This window comes from Lissotriton vulgaris, chromosome 4_1 (genome assembly GCF_964263255.1).
Source record: "Lissotriton vulgaris chromosome 4_1, aLisVul1.2, whole genome shotgun sequence".
NCBI classification, from domain to species: Eukaryota; Metazoa; Chordata; class Amphibia; order Caudata; family Salamandridae; genus Lissotriton; species Lissotriton vulgaris.
The window spans coordinates 1,832,503,225-1,832,528,737 of record NC_141691.1 but is presented as its reverse complement, the minus strand read 5'-3'; positions in this window follow the sequence as shown (position 1 = coordinate 1,832,528,737).

Here is a 25,513-nt window from a genome sequence, read left to right as displayed (position 1 = left end):
GCTCATGCAGTTCAAATACGGCAGGGCTACTTCCACTAGTTCTGAAAATCCACAACGATTTCTTGGAAAACTCGGCTTCAGCAGCTAGGGACTTCCCCTTGCTTGAATACTGACTTGTCCAAGAACTCATGGAGTTTTCAAAAATCTGAGACTCTTTGATGACGTTATTACGTCCACCTTTACGTCAAACTCTGCACCTTCAAGGTATAAATATGCCCACACTTGCCCAAGCAAACACACAGTGGTTTGGAGCAGTTCGACAATCTACTTGCCCGACACATCCTGCTACAGCAAGTGCAGAAGGATGCCGACCCTCCAGCAAACACACTGAGAGAGACGCTGTCTTTTCTCCTGCCGAGAAATCTAGCTCTAGTGTTTCCAAGCTAGACTTGCAGGTTGTTGGGAAATCGAGTCCGGAGACAGAGAGATACAAGACCTCCTTCATTCTAAACCAAGGTACGGAGCTGATTAGACCCTAAGAGAAATATTGGATAGATTCTTGGCAAAAGAATACTAAATTTATGCTACACCTCACTTCTTCCCTCGTACTAGACTTAGGTTAGGTACATTGGGGTAGACGTATTTTAGCAGCACCACTTGAGTACTTTTTAGCCTTTGTTATTTATGTATGTATTTATCCATGGTATAGGAACCATACCATGCTTTTACAGTATTATTTCACAATACTCTTCTTACTGTATGCATTATACTTTGCAACCAGTATTACGATTGTAGCAGTTCATTTCTTCTGCATGAGAAAGAAGACTGTTCAATAAATACTCTTTTATTGAAAACGCCCGTCTATCTATTTCCCTGTACCTCTGATGAAACAAAGCATGCACGAATGACTGAGTAAAATATCTATCTATTGTTTCCACGACTCTGAAGATCAGTTTTATCTTGCGGAAACAAAGTTGTCATGTTTATGCGGTTGTCAGAAACCGAAACTTTCTTGTGAACTCAAGAAAGTTTCTAGCGACCTCTGAGCTAGCTGGCACTCACAATTATGTCTAATATATTCGATAGAAACCTAGTAGACATAAGTCCTACGTCACATCTATGGGATATATTATTCCAATGCACAGAGCCTATTGGGAATATAGAAACTACACTACACTGTAAGGACTCAATAGGTGCCTCCAACCACAGGCACATCCACCAAGTATTCAAACGTTTGGATACCAACAAAAAGACGGGCGCACAACCCTAATATTAGGGTCCAATAGTCCAAGAAATATATTACAATGGTGCTTCTAGAGAAATGATGCGTATCCTACATCACCAACTCCCTTGCAGGAGCGACAATATGTACAGTAACCTCTGAGCACACTTAAACAGTCTCTATATATAACACAACCAAGTATCTGGCAAGTGTCTCTCTTTTCTTGAGGAGTGAGATTTAACTTTCAATCTCACAAGGTCAATTCCAATAATCAAAAGTTGCAAAATATTCAGTTTATGTTGTTTATTTCTTTGTTTTTCTTTGTGTCTCCCCAGATGTCCACAGTAAATTACAACAGCCAACACGTGTTTCGTCGTGTACAGTATAATACCTCGACTTCTTCAGGGCTGTAATCAAATAAACATTATCCATAATCACTACACATACTACGTATGGCTAGTCATGAGAGGTCGGAAAGTACCAACCACCTGTCAGTAAATTAATAGTCTGCCAAGTGAAAATAGGTTTTAAGGAGAAAGGAAAATAGACTTGCCGCTCCAGTCAAGTTATTCACACTGATTATGTGTCCAAGATCATGTCCCATAACCAAGAGGAAAATCAAGATTTTAAGTGTATACAGTAATTCACCTTCAAATTATCCAGTCATTTCAGGCATCAAATGCATACTCCAAACGTAAATAAAGTTGTCAATCTGTAAAGTAGAATAGGATAAGTTGTGCTCTAGGATGTATAGAAAAGAGACTAGCTGCAACTCATTGTTGCATGCAACCAGCTGCCACCCGAACTTTCAGATCAAGTCCATCCCATATGTGGAGATGGTTCGGGCTAGGAGAAACTGTTCAGAGGACGAGGATTTTGATAATGTTATTCAGGATATGTCTACTAGATTTGTAGCAAGAGGATACAAAAGGGATGTGATAGACAAAGCTAGGAGACGAGCATGTAAACTCGAACGCTCCCAAACACTAATGAAGAAAACACTTACTGAGAACAGTGAACAGAAAATATGCCTAGTGACTGGCTATACTACAGAGTCTAGCAAATTATATTCTATTGTAAATCGTCACTGGCATTTATTAACTGCAGATAAAGATTTGGTGCCTTACATTGGAGAGAGGCCATCCATAACCTTCAGGAAAGGGAAGACCTTGGCTAATGATCTTAGTCCAAGTTACCCTATTAAAAATAGGGAAATATGGCCAAGGAATATGACAAAAGGATTCCACAAGTGTGGACGATGCAATTGCTGCAGATGGGCATGTAAGAAGATTCTGAGTTTCAGTTACAATGGCTCTGCCACATTTGAAATAGACACTTTCATTAACTGTGAAACTACTTATGTTGTATATGTAATCTCATGCACATGCGGGCAGATATATGTGGGCAGCACAATAAGGAGGCTTAGAGATAGGATGATGGAACACATCAGGGCATGGAAAAATGGGGACACAAGATACCCAATTGCAGCTCACTTTGTCCAAAATATTGATAATCGGGATGAACACCAATTTTGTTATCATGGAGTAGAACATGTGATTCAAGATCCTAGGGGTGGCAACAGAACTCTGAAACTCAGACGCAAAGAGGTACTATGGATTATGAAATTGAAATCTGTTGACCGTGGTCTTAATATTGACAATGAGTATCAGTACTTCTTAGGAAACGATTAATTGAACTGTAAATTCTGAGCTCCATACGTGCCTTGAGGTTATGGAAACTATGAAGGTCACATTGACTGCTATTATTAAGATGTCTATCACATGTCTAAAGGTGATATTTCACTGATAATGATTATCTTAGTGATATGGGATAATGTATCTAAATGAGTGAATACTATGACTAAATCTGAATTGACCTGTATATTTGATCATGTCTATAGTAGAGTAGGAGGTATTGCACTACTTGTTTTTGTCTTCGGTGAACTGACTAACATTGGCACTCCCTTTCTCTCTACTGCACCTTACCTATGGAACCTGATAGACTGAACTATGACTGGAGTAGTACATTTACTGACGTCTGACGGCGACGGGAATAGATAGGGCTACACCATTACCAATATGTATTTGGGCGGTTGGCTGTCCGGTTTCGTGGACGAAATGAGGGTTACAATGAATAGTGTACTGGTTTGATCTAAGAAATAATAACACGATAATACGCATAATATATTCATTTGGCCTGCATATCAGCGGGTTTCAATATGGCGCGTACATTAGAGACCTAGAAACAGGAATTCCGATTCTAAAAGATGTAAACACGTTACAAGATGGCGCCCGAGAAAATCTGTGAAAATAGGCAGTCTAAGAAGGCGCTGATGCGAGACGCCAGAGCAGCGAGACGCGGAAGGGGACAGCACGCTCTAACGCGGGGCTTACTACAGGTAAAGAATATTCCCTTCGTTAAGCCATTTATTTTGGACTACTATTATGAATATGTGTATACTGAAATGCAGTTTATACACTCCCATAGGTGGTCGAGAGACAGATAACATCAAGAATTTAGGTGAGCGCTACAGAGATACATGTAATGTATGTGGGCATATAGAGGAAAGATATGAGCTTTATGCTGTTTGTTTTACTTGTCAACTGCAGCTATTTATATACTACTCTGATACAATATCGACCCCGAGCCGAGACGAATAATTTGAGACTGTGGGTGAGTTTGTACGAACTTGTTTTTTTCTATGGAGGACAAAACACGGGCAGTATATGAAGTATTCCTTCTTTGCCTTTAGAACTTGTATTTATGGGAATGACGATTTGAGAAGGGATTCAGAGAGAAGATTATAACCTTCGCGTGGGTGAGACATTTAATAATATTTACATAGAATAAGATGGATATTATTTAATACTATTTAAACCTAATGACTCCTACGCTATCCCTAACTAGAAATTTGTCCCAACTAATTTGGAGACCGTATGGTATATGTACAGAGACTATGAATGAGGATAGTGAGTTGTGTTACCTTATCTACGGTAATAGGATTGAAGGATTTTTTTGTATAATATAGCAGGAAGTAATGTGTACTACTTGCTCTTGTAGTGTGAGGCACAGATAAGGGAAGCTCTGGATAAGAAATTTATATTAACCCGGACAAGAAAGACTGGGTAAGTGACATGTAGTGCTTAATGTGAATAGAGCATTTTCACAAACAGCGGATTCATTTAGTAAGACCTGTTGTACTTGATTTTAGTGAATACAGATTGAGGATTGAAAAACGGAACATGATCTGCTGCTGTTAAATTTGGATTTGGATGACAGTACAGGTAATTGCACGGCTTGTTGTAACAATGGACATAGGTGGTGGTATCGATAATTTTTGGTGGTAATAACCTCTGCTTGGAACTCAACGAGGATTATTTGTTAATTTAATTTAGTGTGCTAGATTTGCTTTTGTATATATATATAATTACTTCTCAGGCTTCTACTTTACAGATTGACAACTTTATTTACGTTTGGAGTATGCATTTGATGCCTGAAATGACTGGATAATTTGAAGGTGAATTACTGTATACACTTAAAATCTTGATTTTCCTCTTGGTTATGGGACATGATCTTGGACACATAATCAGTGTGAATAACTTGACTGGAGCGGCAAGTCTATTTTCCTTTCTCCTTAAAACCTATTTTCACTTGGCAGACTATTACTTTACTGACAGGTGGTTGGTACTTTCCGACCTCTCATGACTAGCCATACGTAGTACGTGTAGTGATTATGGATAATGTTTATTTGATTACAGCCCTGAAGAAGTCGAGGTATTATACTGTACACGACGAAACACGTGTTGGCTGTTGTAATTTACTGTGGACATCTGGGGAGACACGAAGAAAAACAAAGAAATAAACAACATAAACTGAATATTTTGGAACTTTTGATTATTGGAATTGACCTTGTGAGATTGAAAGTTAAATCTCACTCCTCAAGAAAAGAGAGACACTTGCCAGATACTTGGTTGTGTTATATATAGAGACTGTTTAAGTGTGCTCAGAGGTTACTGTACACATCCACCAAGTATGTAGGCCGTACCCATAGGCCTTGATGCTCTACAGCCCCATCTCAGCCAGCGTGATCCATCAGCAATGATTCCAATCCCGCTCCAAGCCTATCACCACTCACCAGTTACTGCAAGTGCGAGGCTTCCAATGCACCGCCAAGCCCACTTGAGGCTCGTCTCCCCTCACCAGCCTTTCAGCAGTCCATCATCGCCCCCTATGCTGCCACTTATCCCACTTGATCGATCGATAAAGCTCCACAGCCGCTTCAGCGCAACCGCAGAACTTCTGCCCGCCAAAGGTCTCAGCGTTGTCACAGCCTCACAACGCCAGGCAACCCACCGTGCACTACCCACACCACACTCACGGTGGAGCAGGGGCCGCTGTTGCCAGCGGTAGCGGCTGATATTACAATCTCGGTCCGTAGCCACCTTCTTGGTTTCTCCCGGCTGCTGCTGCTCCTTGCCTGAGTCTTCTTTAAGTATTCGCCCAGCAGGGCGTCCGCCAGCTCCAAATGATACCGGGGCACCCACCAGCATCATCCGACTGCAGATGTATCACATCGCCTCGCTGTTTGTCAGGATAATAATCGGATTGAAAACACGGCCGGCGGAGCTGCGCAAATGCGTAGCCATCTTGACGTGCGCCATCTGGTGCCCCACAAGGGTTAAAGTCATGCTGACTGGGTCTAGAACGTGCACAGCTGTAGTCAGTGCACCGAGCTGAATTCAAAACATGCATGCACACCAGCCAATACCAACTGTACATGCCTTTTGGAGCAGCATGCCCTGCCTGCAGCAGATCTATTTTTGCAACCAGCAGCAACTGAGCCTAGTTGTATGACATGCACTGTGTGGCAGCTCAAAAATCTAAGTCCAGGTAGGCAGCAGACTAGCCTTATACATACTTTGAACAGCTGGCATGCTCAAAATATAGGGCCTGATATAGAGTTTGGCAGAAGATCATTCCGTCACAGACATGGTTGATATCCTGTCTTCCTTTGTATACCTAACATTAGACATAATGCACTTGTAGTAAGGTGGACAGGATATCTGTGACATTTGTGATAGGTAACTCATCTGCCCAACTCTGAGTCAGGGCCATAGTTGCTGTCAGTTCATATGAAGTCCTTCATCAATGCTGTAGCAGAATGCATTGGGCCATTGAGACCCTTATTGGACCAAGAGACACAGCCCCATAAGGAACTACAGTTGATACTCTTTAGCTTATGAGTAACATCAGAAAAAGAAGTGGGCACAGTAGCAAACCGATTCTCATGTACCTTAGATTTTGAAACTGTTACAAGGGCTCTGGGCATTTTCATTATTTGTATGATCAGTGCATGCTTGACATTTTATGGGCCAGAGTGACTAATTGCTGAATAGCTGACTCTGGAATTTGGGGAGCTAGTTTCCAATTCTGGCTCTATCATGCAACTGAAATTGTGTCTTTGTAGGCAAATCACATAGTTGCAGATGTCCAAGCTAGCTTAAACATGGTAAACTAATCCTGTCTGAAGGTAGTCACATAGAACACACTGCTCCTGTAATATAGATGTTAGCCTAGACCAGCACCCAGAAGGATAGCTCTGTTGCCATGAGGCTGGGTCTGTAAGATCTGTTTATCCTGAGACACCGGCACGTACAACAGGATTCTTTTAGGATTTAATTGATCGATGCAATTGATGTGGGAATTATAACCACTTTGTTCCCGAGAAGGGGTCATCATAAAGATCCCTGTTTTGCCCCGTTACAATATGTCCTGAAGAAGACTCGCATGGCCCAGGCATAATTAACCGTATGGCCGTAAGACGAGTCGAAACGTCGACAATATATTGAAACCTGGACCACTACTATTATCTCTCCCCACGATTATGTGCAGATAGTAATGACATATAATTCTGTTTGAAGTCCATAATAGAGAGAGTGTGGATTAATTAATTCAAGTGACTAGGTTGTGCAGGTCCGGCATTTACAGGCCTGATACTCTTCGTCAAAATTTAAAATTATTGGAATTGTATTTCACATTTTTTGATTTCTATTTTCCTTCTTCTTTAATCACTTTCACATTTCTTGACACCTTTTGCTATGCTGCACGTTTTATACGGGGCAATGTAAATGTATATGTTTCTGTGTTGTTTTGCAAATTGAAGCTTTGAATTTCATATTCTTGGTTGAAATTGATACAATAGATTAAAATATTGTACCTGTGTTTGGAAATGGATGCTGTTGCCTTATTCATGTGTTTTTCATTAATGGAGTTTAGCTGATCAATAGGTACATGCTCCTAATTTGAGAATCTTGATTGATCAATTCAATTTGCTTGCATATATAGAGGTCTCGGACCATTGTTGTTTAATATCGATGTAATACCCATGTCCAGTACCTTTTGGGTTACCCCATTTCTTTAATGCTTGTCCTGAAGATATAGGTCACCCCACGTGTGGAGTGCCAGTCTCGTGAGCATTTTTTATGGCCTATTTCCTCACAGGTTATGCTAAGTCGTGGGTCGTGTGCTAGGGTCATAAGTGGCGAGTATAGGAACGGCGTCCCCATGGCTTCCGCAAAGCGCCTCCAGGCAAGTACTGTACAGTCAACCGTGGTTGGATCTCGATCTATAATTTTAGCGCCGGAGTAGAGGTAGCCCGATGGTTGTATCGGCCTCATGTAGCCGTCCTCGACCGCCAGATGTGCCATGAAAGGGGGGGGATGAAGTGGCCCTGCGCACAGTCGTAGTATCGCCGGAAGTTAGGTACATCGAATCCTCCCTGTTGGTAAGGTAGCATCAGTGTCTTCATGTCGATCCGGGCTTGTTTCCCACCCCAGATGAGTCATGACATTTGTGAGTTAAGTGCACGGAAAAAATGGGCACCCGGATTATATGGGATATTAGTGAAGAGATACAGTAGTTTAGGTAACACTACCATTTTGATCAGGGAGATGCGTCCCGCCATTGATAGTGGAAGATGAATCCACCTGGTGACATTGTCCGTCAGTTTGTCCATAACTGTCCCGTAGTTGGCCCTAATGGGCGTGTCCCGGTGTCTAGTCACGTTTATACCCAGATATTTAATCTCCTCTGCCTCCCAGATTAGAGGGTAATCAAGGGGAAATTGCGTGGTTTTTTCTGTCAGTTGAAATAGGGCTGATTTCGACCAGTTGATTTGTATTCCTGCAATACCTCTGAATTTGGTAATCTCGCGCAGCAGAGGATTCAGATTTTCCTGAGGTTTATGTACGTAAAGGGTCATGTCGTCAGCATATAATGCTATAAGTAATTGTCTTTCCGGGTATATGAGAGAACGATGGTTGTGGTGTTGACGCAATTTGGCTGCTAATGCTTCGATCGCTATCGCAAATAGGACTGGGGATAATGGGCATCCCTGCCGCGTACCACGGTGGATCTCGAAGGGGGCTGAGCGGGAGCCATTCAGCACCACAGAGGCCTGGGGCTGACAATATAGTAATCGAATCCAGTCTAGGAAACTAAAAGGGAAGCCCATCCTTTCTAGTAGCGCCAGTAGGTAGTCTCATTCTAGCGAATCGAAAGCCTTCGTAGCATCGAGAAAAATAGCGGCCGCCTCGCATGTGGGAGTTAGGTCTTGTATCACTGCTTGAAGTGTACGCAGATTATGGGACGTCGCGCGGTTTGGGACAAAGCCCACTTGGTCTGGCAACACCAACCTTTCCATCAGCAGATTAAGGCATGAGGCCAGGACTTTAGCCAGAATTTTAATATCCGAGTTTAATAAGGAGAGGGGTCGATATGAATCACAAGATTCTGGCGGTTTGCCCGGTTTCAGCAATGATGTTATAAGGGCCTCGCGCATAGTGGTTGGCAGAATACCTTCATCTAGAGCCGTGTAGTACACTTGCTGCAATATCAGGGCTAAGATATGCATGTAGGGTTTATAAAAATCAATTGGCAACCCGTCTGAACCCGGCGATTTACCTGATTTCATGGACATTATGGCGTCTGTTATTTCCTCCAACTCGATTAGGTGATGGAGACATTTCTGTTGGGATGGGCCTAACCATGCGAGTGCAGTGTCCTCTAAATAAGTATTTAAATTTATCGAAGTGGATCTCTGGGAGGTGTAGAGCGTAGAGTAATGCTCTGTGAGGACCCTAAGTTGGTCTGGTAAGCTCCGCTGGGGAACGTTGTGGTCATCCAGCAGGGTAGTGATATAATTGTGATATCGAGGGGGGTTAATGGTGGATGCTAGCGCCCTACCTGGCTTATCACCCTCCCCATATCTGCGGGCAGTGTATGTTTTCCCCAGGAACTTACATTCTTTCTCTGATAGTTCTGCATAGTCATTAAGTTTCTCTCGGAGTTGAGCTCTGGTTGTGTGGCCGTGTGTGGTATTGTCAACTTTCTAGCTGTTTCAGTTCTAATTCGAGTTTATGCAGTTTGTCGCGTAAGGATCTGAGGACTCCACCCCCTTTAGCAATGCACCAGCCCCTTACAGTGACCTTAAAGGCCTTCCAAACTGTGGTCAGACTGGACACCGAAGATATGTTGCGTTCAAAAAAATCTTTTATGTCCTGTTCGAGTTCCGCCTTGAAGGCCGAATCCGTCAAGTGAGCAGGGTTGAGACGCCAATTTAAGTAGGGGAAACATCTAGAGGAATGCGCAATGTCACTAATACTGGGGAGTGGTCAGAGAATATGCGGGCGAGGTAGGCGGCTCTAACCAGCCAAGGGGAAAGCCCCGTGATACAAAGTATGTAGTCCAGACGTGCCCAGGTGGAGTGTACCGCTGAGTAGTGAGTGCCCTGCGCGTGTGTGGGCTGTATATGACTCTAAGCGTCGATCAGGCAATGTTCTTCAACAAGGTCCGAAAGGGCGCGCTGAGTGCGGGTGTAATGTGCAGCCTGTGGGTGAGATCTGTCCATGTTTGGCCGAAGTGCAGTGTTGAAATCACCTCCCAGAATGACGTGCGCAATCCCCATCAATTGAATTTTACCCCATAGTGTAAGGAGTGGGGTTGGGTCGTCCGTATTTGGCCCGTAGTAGCATGCAAATAGGACTGTATTTGAATAGAGCCTGCCCCACACCATGCAATATCTACCTCCCGCATCTGTCTCAGTACCGGCAGGAGTGAAGCGTACCCCTCGTCGGACCAAGATTGTGACCCCCCTAGCGTAGTTGGAATATGATGAGAATACTCTGCTGGAGGCCCAGCGGGATGCAAACAATGGGGAACTACCTGACATTAAATGTGTTTCTTGAAGCATTGCAATGGAAACTCCCTGCCTATCTAAGTAGCTCAAAATATGCCTTTTTTTCCTTGGGTTGTTAAGACCCCGTACATTCCATGAAATCAGTTGCAGCTGTTGGATAGGTTGTGTGTCTGTTACGTCACCCATCCCAATGTATACAGAAATGTGCAATATAAATGCATGACATCAAGGTTCATACAAGAAACAATGTCAACAGTGCGTCTAGAAACCCCATATCCCAGTCTAGCACTCTCGAACCAAGACCAAACCAGAGTTGTTGTGGTTATGTTCATTATGTGTCGGAACTCCCACCCACCCACACCGGCAACCCCAACCCGCCGGCGAAAGAGCAAAGCCAAGAAAACATAAAAAAACAACATCCCACAACCAAAAAGAGCACTACATATGTCCCTGCCCTCAGGAGGGAGGGGAAGTGTAGGGGTTCACCCATTGGGGGTCAAAACTAGGGGCACCAGACCTGCCAACCACCTCCCTTCTTACACCCACATTCGACCAGGCTTACCCCAGTCGATTCGTGCGGGACGGAGGTGGGTGATCGAGCACTTAATTATACCTTAGACCAGTAAGACTTAAAGCAGAACTAATCCCTCACCAGCATACGCAGGTGTCAGTCTTCGCATACCCAGTGACCAGGCACTATGTGACCCCAAGGTCCCACATATCAGTACATCAGGTTAGTCCTGTTGTGACAATGGTGACTGCGACCTGGAGTGCCGAAGAGTTGACTCCTCTCTGTACTGTTTTTTCCTGCATTGTTTGAGGAAGTCCTCCGCTTGCTGTGGATTTTGAAACAAATGGTGCTTGCCTTGATGGGAGATTTTTAATTTTGCCTGATACAGCATGGCATACGGGATCTCCTGCGCTTGTAGTTTCTTTTTAACCCCTGCAAATTTGCGTCTGGCTTCTTGGACCGAAGGGGTAAAATCGGGAAAAAGGACAGTATTGCGTTGCCATGGTTTACAGTCCCCAGCTCCCTCGCGCGTCGCAACACTACGTCACGGTCTCTATAGTTCAGAAAGCGCGCAATGATGGGCCGTGGCTGGGACCCGGGAGGGGGGCGAGCGGCCAAGGATCTATGGGCTCTCTCAACGATGAGGTGTGGGGAGAATGATTCTTTTCCAAACAGCTCCACTACGAGGTTTTCAACAAAGAGCTCCATCTTCCCGGTGTTGGTGGATTCTGCAAGGCCCAAAATACGAACGTTATTACGACGGGACCTCGCCTCCAAATCCTCATTCTTGTGGGCTATTACTTTTAGAAGCCTGTCCATTTGAGTGACTTGTTTGTTGGAAGATGTCGTTCCGTCTTCCAATGTCGAAATCCTGTCTTCGGCCTCTTTAATGCGAGTGTCATGATGTTCCAACTTAGCCACCACACTGTCCATGCCTGTATTTATGGTGCCAATTTTGGAGTCTATTGTCGACAGGCTCTGCTTCATACCCAACAAGAGGGCTTTCCAGTCCTCCTCCTGTGGGGCCGATGTGGTAAGGCTGCCCCCCTCTTCCGGCGTCGTTTTTGAAGACTTCTTGGCTTCAAATGGGATTTTCGACTGTCTGGAATCGCTGCGGCCCATGTCCCGCCTCAGCGTCCGCGATGCAGTGGAAAGAGTGGCCGCCAGTTCACAGGAGGGTTCAGGCAAAAGGGGGGGTTGACGCCGGCCAGGCGGAAGAACAGGGTGCGGGCCGTAGGTCGTTGTGTGTGTCTAGCTCCAGTCCAGCAGGGGGGGCTCAGGGCCCAGAGGTTTCCGCCAGCGTGGTGAAGAAATGCCACCTTTTAGTGAGTTATGGATAGGAGATCCTCAATGTCCGTCACGGGTCAATACCAGGGGAGTCACATATACGCAAAGAGCGAGGCCGCCCAGGGAGGCGCCTTTAGTCCCAGCCATTTAGTGAGTAGGATGAGTTATCAGGCCTTCGTGGACAAAACCTTCAGCATATATCCAGGCCCCGGGAGGGGGAAGAGCAAGCAGCTATTAACAGGCCCACCTTATTTTCCAGGCGCACTCCACTCTCAAAAGGAGCGCTGGGTTAAAAAAAAGAAACGCAGGAAGCGAACCGATGTCCCACGCAATGGCTGCCAGTGGGACAGGCCCTGCACAGATCCAAGCCCACACCACCGCGGGGAGGACGAAGGAGCCCAGCTGCCCTATCGGGAGTACGAGAAAACAGTTTGAATGGCGCTATGTTCCAATGGGAGGAGGGCTCTCCCCCGATGGTTTGTTGCCGGACAGCGGGAGGGCTGTGGTGGTGACGGGGCCACTCCTGGAGAATGTCCGCAAAGCCTCAGATGCGGGGGGGTAGAAGTCTCCGGCCGTATCGCGTGGGGGGGGGAAGCAACCCGTGCAGGCGTCAGCGGAGCCCTATTGCGCCCTACAGCAGTTGTTGCAGCCAGGTCCCTGCAGGCCGTGTGACACCGTGGCGGCATGGGGGTTCCCGCCCGCCGATCGGGGAGCCTCCGGGGGATGTAGCAGGAGGGAGATGCGGCACCACCAGCCAGGTGGGTTACTAATGAGTCGTGTAGGCAGGCAACGGGCACGGGTGTCCCAGCAAACACTCCCCACAGCGCGACCGTCAGAGTGTCAGGCCCCAGATCGTGCTAGGTTTCCGGCCAGTGAGAGTGTGTGCGCGGTCAAATTGTCCGTAGTACCAGGGAGCCCCCGCCTCCTGGCGCCGCTCACCTCCAACAGAAGCTAGGGTTGCTCCAGCGTCGGCGTCGTCCCCGGCCTTTCAAGTGTCACTGCACTTTCGGGGGAAAGCAGGCCACCCACGTCCACCTTGGGGCTTGATCACACCAAGGTGGCAGCTCGCCCCAGGCTTGTCGGCAGATATCTCCGCCTCCGGTGGTGTTACCCCAGCAAGAGAGGTATCGCTGGGTGCAGCTCGGTGTCCCGGACTCTGTGGAGCGATGTTCAGTCGGATATCTCCAGTCAGGATTACTGGAGGACGAGGAAAAGTGCTTGATCAGGCAGGAGCCTCACACCAGTGCGGCCATCTTGGTCTGGCGCCACCTAGCACCCTGAGATCTCTCCAACTTTAACGTTTTTTTATGAACTTTTATAATATCTCTAAGCCAATGTAGCTGACATATTTGTTGTGAGAAGCTTGTGCCATTTAAGTAACATGTTCAAGAATTCTGCGAAGAAGTCTCGGTCTACCCATTCTCTGCAACCCGAGGGGCAACTCCTAGGTCTGAGCCGATAAGATCTATACAATTTGAGAGATTGCTGCCTGAGTCATTACGACATTTTAAACTACGGAGTCCTTTTTCTGTCAAAGGCCTGAGATTTATGTAACTTAATTAATTCAGTTTTTAAATAAGACTTGCGTAGTCTGTTCGTTGACATATGATCAAAAGATCAGAACTGTTATAAATGGAGTTCTTTAGTTGGCAGAGGTAGGTATCTTTGTCTAAATAGGGACCGTGGCTTCTAGTCAGCGTAAGAGGACACACACTTTACATAACCCCTGCTCACCCCCTGGGTAGCTTAGCACAAGCAGACAGACTTTACCCAAAGGCAATGTGTAAAGTATTTGTACTCAAAACACACATTAATACAATGATAACACCACAAATGGACACCACACCAGTTAAAAAAATAAAGTATCTTTATCTCAACTCAACAAGTCCAAAACAACAAAAATCCAGCATACATGTAATAAGAATATGACTTTGAAAAGGTTTCAAGCAACTGGGCCCATAGGAAACTATGGATGCCTGATTTCTCACAAAGTACCTGTAGATGCATCAATTCACAAGGCCAACCAGCCACAGAGATGGGAAGTGCTAGATTTGGGGGTCTCTAGTTGGCAGAGGTAGGTACCTTTGGCCAAATAGGGACCTTTGAGTCTGGTCAGGGTGGGGGTACACTCCTAAAAAAACCTTCTCACCCCCTTGGTAGCTTGGCACGAGCAGACAGGCTTATCTCAGAGGCAGTGTGTAAAGCATTTGTGAACACATACAGTAACCCACTGACAACACTACAGATGGACACCACAAAAGTTGTAGTATTTTTGTACTGCAAAAATGGAAAAAATAGCTTATTTCTCTTTAGATGTGAAATGCGACACTTTAAGTTCAATGTACCTTTGGATGCGTAACACTATACAACCACGTGTTGCAGGTATGGTGATTCGTAGGTTCCTTTCATGCAGGACCGAGATGCACGGTCACCTACTGCTGCATAGGGGATGTGTCGGTTCTTCTCCGCATGGGGAGGTGATGCGTCGGTTTCTTACTGGGCTTCCGTGGCGATGCAACCAGCAGCGAGGAGATGCGATGAAGATCGGGGGCAATGAAACAGAATAGTGTCTTGCGACAACAATGCGTGCATGCCCGATGGCAGTGCGGCAACTCAATGATTCTTCTGAGCCGCGACATGCCCTGCGACACGCTTCTCAGGTGAAGCCACAGCGTCTGCTGCGACGGCGAGACTCTGCTCCGGTGATGCGAGGCAATTTGGGTGATGCAATGGCGACAGCGGCACGGTTCTCCAGTTCTGTGCAGTCCTGGAGCACTTTGTTAACAAAACTACTTCTTTCCTTTGACAGTGTGGTCCAGGGACATCAGTCAAACCACAGGAGGTGAAGCCAGCATTGTGGAAGGCAGGCCCAGCCCTATTCCGTTCCCAGGTGCAACTCCTCCCACCCATCTACATGCATATAGCTCTATTCAGCCCTGTGCTGGCTCACCCCGTCTCCTTGAATCCCCCAGCCCCTGTCCCTCAAACTCCAGACAAGGAAAACACAACCTAGCAGAGGCAGGCTTGGAAAGTTAGGCAAGAAAATACCTACTTTCTAAAAGTGGTATTTTCAAACACAGAATGTTAAAACCAACTTCACTAAAATATGTATTTTATCATTCTGAGTTCAGGCATACTAAACTCGAATTTCTACCTAGTTCCCTGAGTCAGTTAGGATTATAAAATGTTATAATCAAACTGCCCATTCTGGCCTATGGGGAATAGGTAGCCTTGCATTAGTGAAAAACGAAAATGGCTGTAATTCACTATCAAGGCATGCCACACATCAGGGCATGTCCTACCTTTTACCTACAATGCACCCTGCCCTTGGGCCTCCCATAGGGGTTACTAATATGCAGAAAAGGGAAGGTTTAGGGACTGGCAAGTGGGTACACTTGCCCAGTCAACATGGCAGTACCAGACTGCACACATGGCAAACTTGAGGCACATTTTACAGGCTGCTTCTGTGGGTGGCACAACCAGTGCTGCAAGTCCACCAGCAGCATTTGATTTGCCAGCCCTGGGCACCCGCAGTGCACTGTAATAGGGTCTGATAGTAAATTATATAAGCCAATCATGGAGTCACTAATCCATACATCAATTTACAATCAGGGAGAGCGTATCCACTTTAGCACTGTTCAGAAGTGCCCAGAGTCGTACAACCAACAAAAACAGGTCAGACAAAATACAGGAGGAAGGCAAAAAGTTCAAGGTTGACCCAGCAAAAATGGACACCTCCATCATGAAGCATCCAAAACAAAGAGATGCGTCAGTTCCTGAGACCTTGGGGAGGCGATGCAATAGTTCTGCTCCACGCAGGAGAATTGATGTATTAAATCTGGTCTGTAGGGGGAAATGGTGTGCCGACTCCAAGACGATTCTGCGGCACAGGTACGATGTGAGAAAATCAATTGATTCAGTGGTGTCGAGCAGTGCTGCAGCGCTTTAATCAGCCGTGATCACTCGATGCGTTGTTTCTTTCAGAAGCAACAGGTGCTACAGCAGTTTCAGCAGGGCGCAGCGATGCGTGGAGATTCTTCTTGCACCGCGGTGCTGCATTAGGAGAACAGTTGCAAGAAGAGTGATGCATCGATTTCTGCAGTTTTTCTTTTCTTCCAGCTCCCAGCAACACCCTCCAAAGGCACATAACTAGAACAGGCTCCTCCTCGCAAGTCAAAACTCTCAGCAGCAGAGTTCAGGGGAGCTGGGGGTGCAGTCGTTGTGTCCCTGAGACTTCAGAACAGGAGGCAAGCAGACACAGGCCCTTAGAGATTCTTCTTTAAGCAGGTTCAAGCAAAGTTCAGTCTTTGTCCTCTCCTTGGCAGAAACAGCAACTGAAGGCCGACCCCACACAGCACTCAGCAAAGGGGCGCTACTCCTCCTCACAGCGCTTCAGCTCTTCTTTTTACCAAAGGTTCCTCTTGAGTCCAGAAGTGATCCAAAATTCTGGCTTTTCCGGTGTAATACGTATACCCCAAAATGTATTTGTTCTCTTTGTGTAACGGTCTCTCAACCCAGTTCAATACGTTGTGTCCTAACTGGTGCAGTATGACCACAAGGGGTGGAGACAGCATTGTCCAAGGGAGACAGACCCTATTTAGGTGCAAGGAAATCTTCTCGCACTACTCTAAATTCAGCCATGGTGTTTTCAGCCCGTCTCTGAGTCATCCAGGAAGGGTCAGGCACACCTCAACCCCCCCAGTGGATTTTTCACAGTGAATGCACATCCCAAGCCCCTGTCACTCCAAAACCAGACGGTCCATACAGAAACAGGCAGAGGCACACAGAATGCTTAAACAAGAAAATACCTACTTTCTAAAAGTGGTATTTTCGAACATACAATTTAAAAACCATCTTTACTTAAAATGAGTTATTAAATTCTGACTTCAGACAGCCTAAACCTTATTGCTCCATCTTATCCCAATGGGAAGCTATACTAGTAAAACGTTACAAAATACTTCACATTCTATCCTATGGATAGCCTTTCAATGGTGAGAAACAACATTGGCAGTATTTCACTATCAGGACATGTCACACACATCAGTACATGACCTACCTTTCACATACATTGCACCCTGTCCAAGGGGGTACCTTGGACCTACCATAGGGGTACCTTACACGTAAGAAAAGGGAAGGTTAGGGACTGGCACATGACTACTCTTGCCAGGTTGACATGGCAGTTTAAAACTGCACGCAGACACTGTAGTGGCAGGTCTGCGATACCTTTTCAGGGCTACTCATGTGGGTGGCACAGTCAGTGCTGCAGGCCTACTAGTTGCATTTGATTTACAGGCCCTGGCATACTCAGTGCACTTTACTAGGTACTTACCAGTAAATCAAATATGGCAATCAGGGAGAACCAATTGTAACAACAATTTACACAGGGAGCACTTGCACTTTGACTCTGACCAGCAGTGGCAAAGTGCCCAAATCATATAAGCCAGCAAAATAGAAATCCAGCACAGCGTCAAAAATACAGGAGGTAGAGGCAAAAAGTTAAGGGATACCACACCAAAGATGCCAAGATGCCAAGTTTAACACATGTTCCCTCCAGCAGACAGTTGGGGAGAACTATACACTCTCTTGGGAATTTTCATCATTAAGATGGAAGAATCTGAACAGACCATCAGCGTGTTCTGTACCAGAGAGCGGTTCCACTGTAAAGTCAATTTCCTGTAGGGATGTGGACCACCTCAACAATTTTGGATTCTCACCCCTCATTTGCATCAACCATCTGAGGAACCTGTGGTCTGTCTGAACCCATAAGTGAGTCCCAAACAAGTAGGGTCTCAGCTTTTTCAGCGCCCGGACCACAGCAAAGGCCTCCCTTTCAATTGTACTCCACCCCTGTTCCCTGGGAAGTAGTCGTCTACTAATGGAAGCTACGGGTTGGTCCAAGCCCTCATCATTCAGTTCTGAGAGTACTGCTCCCATACCACTCTCCCAAGCATCTGTCTGCACAACAAATTCTTGGGAGAAGTTAGGTGCCTTGAGCGTGGGAGCCATGCACATGGCATATTTAAGGGTATCAAAAGCTGTCTGCCGGGCATCGGTCCAGATCACTTTTCTTGGCTGCTTCCTTGAAGTCAGCTCTGTCAAGGGGGCAACAATGGTGCCATACCCCTTGACAAACTGTCTGTAGTACCTAGTGAGACCTAGAAAGGCTCTGACCTCTGCCTAGGACTTGGGGGGCTCCGAAGCAAGAATGGTCGCTTCCTACCTAGTGACCTAAGTACACCACAGATCCCTGCCGTATCTGGCAAGGATCTCAACAATTCACAGAGGCGTTACAAGTGTTCCTCCAAGCTGGAGCTGAACACAGCAATGCCAATCAGGTAAGAGGTGCTGAATTCCTCCAGCCCAAACAGCACCTGGTTGACCAGTCTCTAGAATGTGTTGGGGTGTTGTTCAACCGAAAGGGCATAACATGGAACTGGAGTGCCCCTTTGGATTTGAAAATGCATAACTCTCTCTTGCCCCATCAGTCAAGGCAATCTGCCAGTACCCAGACGCTAGATCAAACACACTAAGGTACTTGGCAGCTCCTAGTTGATCAATGAGCTCTTCAGCTCTAGGGATGGGGTGTGCCTCAGTCCTGGTGATGGCATTGAGCCCACAGTTGTCCACACAGAACCAGAGTTCAGGAGTGACACCGGGTGCAACAGCTTCTGGAACCAAGACCACTGGGCTAGCTCAGGGGCTGTGGGAGGGCTCTATCACCCCTAAAGCCAAATTCTTGGAAAACTCTTCCTTAATGCTGGCCCTGACTTTGTCAATTACTCGGTAAATTTTAAGTTTTACAGGTAAACTGTCACCAGTGTCCAAATCATTGACACACCGATTAGTGATTCCTGGAGTAAGGGGCAACAGGGAGGCAAACTGTCACAGCAGCTGGCGACAGTCCCTCTGCTGCTCAGGGGTCAGGGTCAAGTCAAGTCAATTAGTCAAAGGGGAAATCCCTGGAGTCAACTAGTCCACTAATCACTGTTGGCCTTTCTTGTTGTAAAAAGAAAGGTCACAATATGCCATGGGTAATCGGACAAACATAAAAAATAGGTTTCCACAAAGAAATAGTCTTGTTTACAATCTAGATTTATTAAAATTACATTAAATTAAACAATAAAAACAGGATAAATTCATACAATTCTTCCAAAACAATTAAAACCCAAGATTAGGTATCTTGGAGGGATAAAAAATGGTTATTCAACAGTATTACACAAACACAATATTACAATACACGATAAATGGAAAAACAATCAGGATGTGTTCACAATAAACAACAGACGAAACATAATCACAACAAACCCCTCGTATGTAAGTGGCCCGCTTGATATCTCTGCCACTGTATTTCACTAGATCCAGTAGCCGTAGACAATTTGGTTACTCTAAAGCTTTAGTGGAAAGATGTGATACCCATCTAAAGTTTTACTCGGCCCTATCTGGATTCTTTTAGACCAAACAGTGCGTCGACGCGTTTCGGTGCTCAACACTTGATATCGTTGCACCTTCCTCAGGACTTCTTATTTCTGGGGTTTCGGGGAACGGATGGATACACCGTATCCTCGGGACCGTGTAGGAAACGTTCCTAGATGGGGTCTATTCGAAGTATCACTTTTTACTACTTAAGTTGAAGTTCTTGGAGCCTTCTCTCTCCTGTAAGGGGAGCTCCTTTTTATGGGGTTCCTTGGTTTTTTGTTTATCAGGCGATTGCCCACTTGTCGTGTATCTCAGATGTTTTTAAAACGTTCTTAGAACGGGCATACAAAGTCGTTGGTCTACTCCTGAACTGGATATGTTCGGGTTAGCGCTGTTTGTCTGCTTCTGCCTCGTTCCTTCACTCGATCGAGTGAAGGAACGAGGCAGAAGCAGACAAACAGCGCTAACCCGAACTCGATCGAGTGAAGGAACGAGGCAGAAGCAGACAAACAGCGCTAACCCGAACATATCCAGTTCAGGAGTAGACCAACGACTTTGTATGCCCGTTCTAAGAACGTTTTAAAAACATCTGAGATACACGACAAGTGGGCAATCGCCTGATAAACAAAAAACCAAGGAACCCCATAAAAAGGAGCTCCATAAAAAGGAGCTCCCCTTACAGGAGAGAGAAGGCTCCAAGAACTTCAACTTAAGTAGTAAAAAGTGATACTTCGAATAGACCCCATCTAGGAACGTTTCCTACACGGTCCCGAGGATACGGTGTATCCATCCGTTCCCCGAAACCCCAGAAATAAGAAGTCCTGAGGAAGGTGCAACGATATCAAGTGTTGAGCACCGAAACGCGTCGACGCACTGTTTGGTCTAAAAGAATCCAGATAGGGCCGAGTAAAACTTTAGATGGGTATCACATCTTTCCACTAAAGCTTTAGAGTAACCAAATTGTCTACGGCTACTGGATCTAGTGAAATACAGTGGCAGAGATATCAAGCGGGCCACTTACATACGAGGGGTTTGTTGTGATTATGTTTCGTCTGTTGTTTATTGTGAACACATCCTGATTGTTTTTCCATTTATCGTGTATTGTAATATTGTGTTTGTGTAATACTGTTGAATAACCATTTTTTATCCCTCCAAGATACCTAATCTTGGGTTTTAATTGTTTTGGAAGAATTGTATGAATTTATCCTGTTTTTATTGTTTAATTTAATGTAATTTTAATAAATCTAGATTGTAAACAAGACTATTTCTTTGTGGAAACCTATTTTTTATGTTTGTCCGATTACCCATGGCATATTGTGACCTTTCTTTTTACAACAAGAAAGGCCAACAGTGATTAGTGGACTAGTTGACTCCAGGGATTTCCCCTTTGACTAACTGTCTTCCTACCATGTTCCCTGGTGAAAGTGGGGTACCCTCTCCTTTTTGAAATCAAGTCAAGTCAAGTCAGATAATTTATATAGTGCGCTACATACCCAGAGGGTCTCAAGGCGCTTGAAGAAGGGTGGGGAATTACTGGTTAGCAATTAGCGAGATGCACTGACCAAAAGCAGCAGGCAGCTTGGGGAGCGACCGTCTCTCCACTGACCCATTATGTTCCTTGGCTGCCAGGTGGTCAGGAAGAGGCTCACTCTCCTCTTCCATTCCATCAGCTGTAGCCAGGAGCATTGTTACTTCAGATCTCTCAAAGGGAGGGTAGAGGTAGTTCACATGTAGTACCCTCAAAGGGTTTCTGTGAGTCTGCAAGTTGACCAAGTAGGTTACATCACTCTTGTGCTTCACCACTTCAAATAGACCAGTCCACTTGTCCTGGAGCACACAAGGCTCCACTTGTGCCACCACTCACACTTTCTGGCCATACTGAAACTCAATCAGAGTGGTATTCTGGTTGTACCAATGTTTCACCTCCAGGCAGGCTTCCAGGTACACCTGAGATATTTTCCTGAAGAGTAGAGTCTGGTTTCTTAAGGTGAGCATGTAGCTGAATACATCTTGGAGGTCTTACCAGGAGTTTTCTCCCAGCCCTCCTTCACCAGACTCAGAGGTCTTCTCACAGGGTGCCCATGCAGCAATTCAAAGGGACTGAACCTTAAGGGTTTCTGCAGGAAAACAACAAGGAGTGGTGAATTTGTACATTAGCTTTATATAGCAAGGCGAGGGAGTGAAGAGGTAGTGTTGTACGCGGACGCTATGGCAGATACATCCTCCTCTAGTATTATGTAATCAAATCAAAAGGATCCACCACATAGATCGGAGAGTGTTCAAGGGAGATGTTTCCTGGGAAATGTGTTGCTCATCCAGATGAGGAGGCACACAGTGTTTGCTTAAATAGCCCTCACACACCAAAAGGGCCCATGGTGTCATGCTTCATTGTAGGGGTCTTCCCGCCCCGCTGCGGGACGAGGGGTGCTACGACCTACAACTACGCTGGAGCACTGTTTTGACAACACTATGTGTGGTGATTGGGCAGTGAGAGGAGATGTTGGGTGTGAGTATGGGTTAAAGTGATTAAAAAGGACCTGGCTTCACTGACTTAAAAAACTTTAATAGGTCGTCGAGGCTGCGCCTGTTAAATAATTGGTGCGAAGATGTCCTGCCTGTAATGCAAAGGTTTTTTCATCAGGACTGAAAGATCCTCTCAGTACTCACTATGTTGAATATCCCCAATGGGTGTGCTATACACAAGTGAAAAAATAATAAAAGAAAAAGAAATGAAATGCATGAAATGTATGCTCTTAATACAATACCCACTAGTATCATGTATGTGTTAATCTGAAAGAGAAAGTACAATTAATAGCTCTCTCCCAGGCACAAACACTTGAGATCTGTGAAAAGAGACTGGTTAAAAACAGTGAAGGAACCACAAAGTGACTGTAGCGTGTTCCTAACATTATTGATACCGTGGTCTACCAGTACGAAGACCAGTGGGAAAAAAAGGACTCACAAGACATACACACAGAGAACAAAAATCACACATTCTATTTTTGTGGCTAGGGTAATAGTTATCTGCTTTTAATGTCATCAAAGATGTTTTCAGTCACATGGATTATACATACTATGTAGTGAGGGAGGTAATACCCCATGAGCCTTTCGTAACAGGAAGGGAAGGAAATTGCCAAAACGTAGTTCTGTTGAGAGGTAAAGAATAAATGCATATATGTGGTTTAAGAGTGTAGCAGTAGTAGTGTTGGCGGTGGTGAAACGCCAGTGGACCCAACTACTCAATACGTTCTCAAACAAGGCAATGGTCCCATGCCTCTAAATACCAGAGCCTTCAACAGCGGCTGTGCCGTACTCATATTTCAGTTGATTCTGCCTGCTTAAGGTTAACGCCAAAGCGGGGCTCAGTGATAGAGGAGAGAACCTCGGGAATGGCGTATTTAGGCTAGCGTCTATTAGCCTCAGATGACTGCAGCTGCATTGGAGGCGAACGCACCCATGTACCCGGAACAGGAAACAATTGCAGTTTCCAGCGTCCCGGCCTGTTGTCATGTTGACGCGCTCTTACTAGCGGAAGTGGGGGGAAAAAAGCACTTCACGCTCAGAGACTAGAGTGCGTAATTGAAATGCTCACTTTCTCCCTGTCTGCAGGCATATGCGTATGTTATTGTAGGCGGCGGGAAGGAGAGAAAGGGGCGGGTGCGCCAGGTTGCACTCATTACATTTTGGTTAGATCAAACACCCTTAGGGTATGAAAAAGTCCTGCATATAGGTAAATGCGGATTTAACAGGGCAAAGCCTCCATTGCTCATTCTAAGTAGATCGGGTGGTTATTGCAGGTTGGGGAACAACTAATATAAATAAGATGGAGAAATCAAGTTAAATACGGGTAGAAACTACCAGCTAGTGGTGTCACTCCCCAGAGTGGTACATTGCCCAATCGGAAAGCTATTAAAATTGTAGACAATATCAATAGGTTCAAAAATTCTAAGTAAACTAGATGGTTTTGACAGATATGAGAGTTACAACAAATATTGCAGATCAATAGCGATTGATTCAGTAGCTTGGCCACTCATTCAACAGTTAAATTATGATTCATTCGAAACAGAACCCCGTTGTTCATAGTTTGTGGTCATTTTATCAACAGTCTCCCCAGGAGGTATGTGGTGGATCGCTCCCTGGACACCTCATGAGGCCGTTAGTAGAAGATGTTCAGAGGTCATTGGGTGCAGAGCACAAATTCATGTTCATTATCTGCTGGTGGAACTTAGGGTAAAGGTATATTATTTCTAGGACAGTTTCGCCCACGGAATGTCAACATTGAGTCCTGTGACATTGGTGCCCAGACGGAACACCCATCTATGTCCCTTTTCTAACAGATCTTTCTCATTTCGGATTTGCTCGATGACAGTCCATTTCAAATCATCCACTGTGTGGCCCATGGTTAGATAGTGGTCTGCCATTTTCGTGGTACTTCTCTTACAGCGAACATTACTTTTATGATCGCCTATCCGTATTTTCACTGATCTCGATGTTATGCCGACATATTCTAAACCGCACAGACATGTGATGACGTACACCACATTTTTGCTATTGCAGTTAGTACATTTTCTCTGCTGACAGGTTTCTCCATTGGCAAACGTGATACTCCTGCTCCTCTTGGTGAGGTTACATGTACTACAGTTTCCGCAGGAATGATGTTCCTGGACAGGTGCCAAGTTGACGGCTAGTAGGTCCCTCACCTGTATTGATCACGATATTGTATGGACCAACATATCTTTTATATTCCTTGTAGATTACACTGCACTCCTCCCACGGTGACTTCATATACCTGGAAATGAAGTTTGGATCACGGTCAGAGACCACCGCTCTGGGGAACCTCACACAGGAAAAGATCCCTATCAATTCACGGCTCACCACAGGGGCCGTTATTGTCCTGAAAGGGACAGCTTCCGGGTACCGGTTGGCATGGTCCACCGAGACCAAGATAAACTTGTTGCCATTTGTACTGGACTCCACCTCTTTTGCTTTAATGTCCAGTTCTCTCATGCTCAAATCTTGGGCCAAGATTAATTCTTTTTCCTACAAAGCACAAGCTTTCTTGCTTTCCTCTGCCTTGGGTTGAAGTCTCAATCCTCCAACTCATGATCCCTGGCACTGTGCCTTTCCTCCATTTCCTCTGGCGCCAAATTCCAGGAAGAATGATGGCTGCTAGCTCATGAAGCTGCTCTCCCAACATGCAAATCCTGGGATCTGAAACCACCATTTGGTGCACCACCATCCATATCTACATCATCTGTCTCCTCAGCCTGTCTGGCCTCCCACCAGGCCCCAAGGGCCTTCTCTATGTCCTCTTTCCTAGAGGTGTCCTTCATGGGACATCCAAAGCTCTTGCAGAATTGCTTGAGTTGCTCTACTTTGCTGATTTATCATTCAGAGACACGGTGCATGGATACTTCAAGCGTCAGATCAAAAATAGAACCAGAAATAAAACAGAGTATTGGGGGGGGGGGTAGTAGGATTGTTTGTAGATTTGCTATTGCACAGAAATGTAGAATATCACAAGTCATATTCAGGGTCAGTTATGCAGCTGCACACTCTAAGAGCACCAGGGATCAGAGAAAGGGGAGGTTCTCACCCAAGTATCACTTCAGTCAAAGCATTCACAACAGGGAACAGATCAGCAAACCTGAGATCAAAAACAAGGCATATAGTGAAATCTCTGTGCCCTATTAGCCCTGGGCAAAGGGGCCCAGTTGTATATCCCTCACCAACTCAACACCAAGTAACACGCGTGCATCACTATGTCTAGTAATATGAATAGGGACCTGCAGTTCCTTACATGAAATGTTAACGGGTTAGGAGGCAAACTAAAGTGAGAAATAGTCCTCAAATACTTAGCATGTGAAGCTCCAGACATAGTCCTATTACTGGAGACCCACTTAATTGGCAAAGCATGCAAAGCCCTGAATAGATGCATTAC